The sequence below is a fragment of the Oreochromis niloticus genome, unplaced genomic scaffold (assembly GCF_001858045.2).
Source record: "Oreochromis niloticus isolate F11D_XX unplaced genomic scaffold, O_niloticus_UMD_NMBU tig00007852_pilon, whole genome shotgun sequence".
NCBI lineage: Eukaryota > Metazoa > Chordata > Actinopteri > Cichliformes > Cichlidae > Oreochromis > Oreochromis niloticus.
The window spans coordinates 1-6,549 of record NW_020328806.1 but is presented as its reverse complement, the minus strand read 5'-3'; the positions used below and the strand labels follow the sequence as shown (position 1 = coordinate 6,549).

The following is a 6,549-nucleotide window of genomic DNA, read 5'->3' as shown; positions in this document are numbered from 1 at the left end:
AAAGCATACAAGCATAATGTATATAGATAAACCCAACAATCATATGACCCCTATGAGCAAGCACTTTGGCGACAGTGGAAGGAAAAACTCCCTTTTGACAGGAAGAAACCTCCGGCAGAACCAGGCTCAGGAGGGCGGCACCTGCCGCGACCGGTTGGGGTGAGATGTAAACAAATCCAAAACTGTCCACAGAGCTACAGGGGCACACTGGGATCGCAACAGCAGCCATAGAGGGAAACCGATTAGGATGTTCTTCCCAGTACTGAAGTGGGTCGGCTTTTCTTATGTGTGCGTTTTCTCTGAGAGTAGGTCTCCACTTTAGTTTCTGTTGATGAGGCACTCACGGATACTTCTGGATAAGGGTCATTTGGAAGCAAGTGGTTGGCTGACTTTGCGAAAACAGCTAGAAACAGATAAAAGGAAAACACAATTTAAAACAATAAAACAAGAGACATCACAAAGCGCAGCTCTTCAGTTAGCAAACTGGCAAGTAATGAAGTTCTAAAAAATAATTGGGAAAACAAATCTAACTTTAGAACTAAATGACCCAAAACTAAATTAAAAATGAAGTAAAAAAAAAAGAAATTGGCTTAATACTGGTGTCTTCTGATGAGTAAGTCGCCATGCGAGGTAAAAACACACGTGGCTGTAATTTGGTGGCTGTATACAGTTCCAATCCAAGCATGTAGTTGGTTTAAATGGGTTTAATACTGGTGTCTTTTGATCACTTGACTGTATATATAAACCTGTTGAACAAAAGGTGCATTTTAATTTCACTATACCTGCCCATCCTTGTAGCCGGTCTCTACTAGCGTGCACAGTTTCAAGATCAGTGTAGGGCTTCTCCACTGCCTTCACTGGACAGAACACATCTGAGGAGTTATGAATGAATGGATGACTTAATGAATGGATGAGATTATAGTTTGTTTCAAGAATATAAAGTAAGAACAAAAAAATACAAATGACCTGTTATGGCAGGGATCCATCAGGTGCAGTCTTTCTGTTCACGTTTCTGGTCAGCTCTTCAATGGATGAGAGCAATCAGCAGTCTTATCTATCAGATCCCACTGGTAGCTGTCCTTGTTGGTGTAGAGTGTGTCAGAAAAACTCCCTTTTAACAGGAAGAAACCTCCGGCAGAACCAGGCTTAGAGAGGTGCAGCCATCTGCCGTGAGCGGTTGGTGAGATGTAAACAAATCCAAAACTGTCCACAGAGCTACAGGGGCACACTGGGATCGCAACAGCAGCCATAGAGGGAAACAGATTAGGATGTTCTTCCAGTACTGAAGTGGGTCGGCTTTTCTTATGTGTGCGTTTTTCTCTGAGAGGTAGGTCTCCACTTTAGTTTCTGTTGATGAGGCACTCACGGATACTTCTGGATAAGGTCATTTGGAAGCAAGTGGTTGGCTGACTTGCGAAAACAGCTAGAAACAGATAAAAGGAAAACACAATTTAAAACAATAAAACAAGAGACATCACAAGCGCAGCTCTTCAGTTAGCGAAATGGCAAGTAATGAAGTTCTAAAAAATAATTGGAAAACAAATCTAACTTTAGAACTAAATGACCCAAAACTATACTAAAAAGGTAGTAAAAAAAGAAATTTGCTTAATACTGGTGTCTTTGGATGGGGTAAGTTGCTATTTAAGGTAAGAACCACACGTGGCTGTAATTGGTGGCCTGTATACAGTTCCAATCAAGCATGTAGTTGGTTTAAATGGGTTTAATACTGGTGTCTTTTGATCACTTGACTGTATATAAACCTGTTGAACCAAAAGGTGCATTTTAATTTCACTATACCTGCCATCCTTGTAGCCGGTCTCTACTAGCGTGGCACAGTTTCAAGATCAGTGTAGGCTTCTCTACTGCCTTCACTGGACAGAACACATCTGAGAGTTATGAATGAATGGATGACTTAATTAATGGATGAGATTATAGTTTGTTTCAAACAATATCAAATGTTACAATATAAAGTAAGAAACAAAAATACAATTACCTGTTATGGCAGGGATCCCATCAGGTGCAGTTGCAGTCTCTCTGTTCACGTTTCTGGTCAGCTCTTCAATGGATGAGAGCAGTCTTATGTATCAGCTCCCACTGGTGAGCTGTCCTTGTTGGTGTAGAGTGTGCTCAGTTGCAAAGACACTAAGATCACTTGGCAAGTCCATATCCCTCACAACCTTGCAGTCATTTTGTGTTAGTGAATTACACAATAAATGGGGTTGTGATAACTGTGATATGTATTCAGAACACCTGATTGGAGGCAGGCGTATGGCTGTGATATGTAAAGTGATCAATCAATGTGTGTTTTCGGTAGTTGCAGCAGTAATAAGTTGTGCATATCCTCTTGACTGAAACAGTTCTTGGATGGGTTTTTTCCTCTGCTCATAAGTCCTCATTGAAGTCTCCACAAACAATATTGGTTGGCAATTCATCATTTCCAATGAGTCCAAAGACATTGCATTTGTGTAAAACCTCACGTGGCTGTAATTTGGTGCCTGTATACAGTTGCTATCAAAGCTGTGACTGGCGATTCAACCTTGATAACAACAAATTCAAGGTCAGTCACATTTTGCAGGTATTTTCGAGACTCTGCTGTAAGAACTGTTTTGTAGTACATTGCAACTCCACCGCCATTTACCTTGCCATGTCTGTATGGTTTGTGTAAGAGACGTGTCTGTTGCGTGTGGCCATGTTGTACTGTTCGAGCTGGAGCGGGAGAAACTGATGATCCAGACAAGTGAGTTTCTGTATGCATAAAACATCAGCAAGGCTGAGTTCATGGTGGCATCTCATGTCCTCCATGTAGTTGGGACCTTGTGCATTGTGATGGATAATTGTCATCGTGGGACTGTGGGAACAACTGATTTTAAGAATTGCAACAGTGGTCTGCATTCTCAAATGATGCATGTCTCATATTTTTGAGTGCATCTGTGATGGCAGGATCAGCATAGATTTTCCTTTCATCAAGTCTGTGATGTAGATCCTTTAAGTGAGTTGTGCGGCTGAGTGCAACATAGGCCATTCCAGGTTCAAACACCTTCAAACATACTACTGCTGACTCCATGTCATGCCTTGTACTTTGTGAGCTGTACATGCAAGGCCAACTTCATTGGAAATGCCTGCGAAGAACTCCATTTTTACTTGTAGATTCTTCACATTTCTCAATATATACCAGGTTGTCTGAGATCCTTGTATTTTTCTGCGAAATTTTTGCCCAGAATTTTGATTGTCCAGCGTAAGTCCAATGAGATTCACAGTTTTTCGTCCATCCTGTGTGGTTGTCACAATGTTCGTGATTGTTCCAAATGTCATTAACAAGCCCATCTTCAACATCCAAATTCTAATAATCATAACACGCACTCCAGGTGCAGCTTGTATGTTATCAGGTAAATCTCTTTGTTGCCTTCATCATATCTGCCAGCAGGACCATCTCACCCGTTCGTGGGTCTTTTCTGTAGTCTTCGCCTGAATATTTATGATATCAGAATGAAGAGCAGTTACAGTTGCTGAATTGTGTTGTCCACTCTTTGTTTGTAGCATAAATGTGTAATACATAGATGGACAGTCTTTTATGTCATGATAGCCTGTGTGAGCAAGGCTTTATCATTGGCTTCAAGAGAATCTGTTTTTTGCTTTACTCTTATCCTGTTCAGAACTTCAGCAAAGAATGATCATCTTTCTGTCGCATGATTCTGTCAGGTTGACCATGTGGAAATAGTCTTTCCAGAGATCAAGGACATTGTCCTCGTACACACAAGTGGTTTGGCTTTTCCAAGGGTGCAGCTGGTAAAAGTCTCCTACTGCAAGGATAGACATCCCACCAAAAGGCTTCTTGTTCCTTGATCTGCTGAAGTCTCCAGTGGATGTAGGCAAAAAGGTCTTTAGAAACCATAGATATCTCATCAATGACCAGAATCTCTGCATTTGAAAGTGAAGCTCTCACTTCATCCAGTGCATTCCCCAGTCCCTGATACGGCGGTTTAAAGATTTTGGCAGCTTTAGCAGAGATGCAGTGTTTCCCAGATATGTTAAAAGCTGCAGTCCCAGTAAATGCAGCCAGCAGGACTGCAGGTAGGATATGTCTGCTTGGTCACGGAATCTGGGAGTTGGTGCAAATCTTTGTTGCCTCCTCATATATGCACTTGATAACATGTGATTTTCCACAGCCAGCTCCTCCAGAGACAAAATAAAAGAACTGCTCAGACAGTGACCCCACACAAGTTTGAAACACCACTCACGCACTGCGTAGAATATGATGCTTGAGTTTCATTCAGACTTTGGTACATTTTTCTGACAAAGTCTGGCTCAGCTTTGGTGCTATGATTGCTGGCATGGCTCCACTGCTGCTACCACTGACTTGGTAGTCTGGAACATGTCCATTTCATTTTCGTCAGTGTCATGTCTGGATTGTCGTTGGCCACACACTCTAAACGATCTACTTCAACCTCAGGTGCAAAGGTGTTCCATGCATTGATAAGTGGGCCTTGTTGTTCAATCTGTTCCAATGCCCTTTCCATTGTTTTGCCATGGCTTTCATAACGCTTTTTGTTAAAGGTAACAATTGGCCGTACTGCAAAACCATGTTTTCGTCCACTTTTGTAGAACTGTTCGGATGTGGGGTTTTGTGTTTTTAAGGTCATCATTTGATCGATGTGGAAAATAAAGTTTTAGTAGTCTGCTATAAAACTTCTCTGGTTGTTTCTTTTCTGAGAACGAGGATATCTGATTATTGCAGGTTTCCCTCTTGTTCTCTTTTGAATATAACCCATGTTATTCAAAAGAGGGATGGCATTTTTTGACTCTGTTTGACGGCTGTAGAGAATCCTGTACTCTGAAGCAAATTCAGCCAAACACATTCTTTCAAACTCAGGTGTTCTGGGTCTGTTTGCATATTTTTCTGGCAATCCAGACATCCACACATTTTCATCATCTGGTGCCATGCTCTGCAACCTGCTCATCGGGAGACTCATTTTCAGGGCATCATCATCAGTCTGTATGAACACCACACTGCGTGAACACTTTTTTAGTGGCAGGCTGCATGTCCTTGCCACGGATTCTTGGGCACTGACTTCTCTGTGTTTAGCATATGCCTGCATTATCTGTTTCATTTCATCTCTTTCATTGACATTGGACTTTTTACCTCCTGGATGACTCCATTAAGAAATTGTGTCATCTCAAATTCGGGTTTAGAGACATAAGACATCATGTACATCAGGCAGCTGTAGTCATCAATGACATATTGGATGTCCATGTTGGCATTCCAGGCCTCAGCAGATCTGCATTGTATGCATTCACCCAGCAGTCATTAGGTTCACGCTTTAAGAGGATGACATGGCCATTGCTTAAATTGAAGACACAATCAAGTATTGTTCATAAGTTAATTGCATTTGTGAAGCAGCTCAGACAAGTCTTCAAACGAGGAATTTGGGTCACAGAGCAAATCTCTCAATGGCTGGAGTTTTTCTTTGGCCTCTTTCTGTTTTTTTGCGAGAGCCATTCGTCTGTTTTTTTGCTTTTGTTTTTCATTTGTGCCTTTCTCCTTACTTGTGCTATGCTGCTTATCATTGTGATCATCGTCATCATCTGGGCTTGGGAAGTGATCATTGTTTGGTCTACGGTAGTTTGGGGAACCCAAACCTACATGACACATTACCTTTTTTACAGGATCTGGAGTGATTTCTGCTGTGGACTTGAACCTCAGACACAATTTTGTGAAGTTCAGGATCGGCATTTTGGTCAGGCATCTTACATGTTATGTACTTGTCAATAATTTGTACACGTGGTCTTCAAGGTCGCTTCCAATTAGGTGCATCTTTGACCCAAACCAGTAAATGGATATGAGGGCTACCTCTGGCCTGAAACTCACTCGATAAAGTAATCTTCTACTTCACCGATGGGCTGTGCTGGGGACAGGATCAGTGTTGTCATTAGTGCATCGACTCTTTTTTCAAACAATCGCATCACAGTCACAGGGTTGCTTCGGAGAATTTACACTTTTGTTCCAGTCAAGTTGTGAAATCCACTTGTTCACCTTGTTGAGTTTTTATGACCTCAACAACCTCAGGCCATCTCATTTCAGCAGCTGAAAATGTCAGGAAAAAGTCGGCTTTCCTAACTGTCTGACCATAGCATGCAGATCTTTCAGTGCCTTCTCCCAATAGGCTGGAGTACCTCTCAGAGTTTCATGAAGCGTGTTGCATCTTTGTTATTTATCAGTCTCTCCACTTCGTCTTTATTTTGAAGCATTCTGTTACAAATTCTACGTCCATCTTGGTGATTGCCTTACCTTTGCGCAATTGGATGGACATGCTGTTGTAGCCATGTGTGTTTTGTTACAAACTGTGCAAAGAATAGGTAGCTTTGGTCAGTTGCAAACCGTGTATCTGCAGAGAACAGCCGTGTATAAAATACATGCTTGGGGACAGTTTGACTTGTCTGGCTTCATCTAATGTGTTCTGTCCAGTTGGAACTGCACAGGAAAGCCATGGCTTCAGTTTAGGAACAGAGAAGAAGCCAACAGTCTATTTTTTGGGCGGGTGCAATGCTAAA

The 6,549-nt window shown here is 41.8% G+C and overlaps 1 long non-coding RNA gene across 1 annotated transcript; it reads right to left on the bottom strand.

Annotated features, from left to right (window-relative positions):
• Positions 1–326: 326 nt before the first annotated feature.
• LOC109198739 (uncharacterized) lies at positions 327–2,302 on the bottom strand. Its single transcript, XR_002059378.2, has 3 exons — positions 1,994–2,302; positions 783–872; positions 327–403 (listed from the first exon to the last, which is right to left on the bottom strand). It is a non-coding gene; the product is annotated as an uncharacterized LOC109198739 (long non-coding RNA).
• Positions 2,303–6,549: the final 4,247 nt, after the last annotated feature.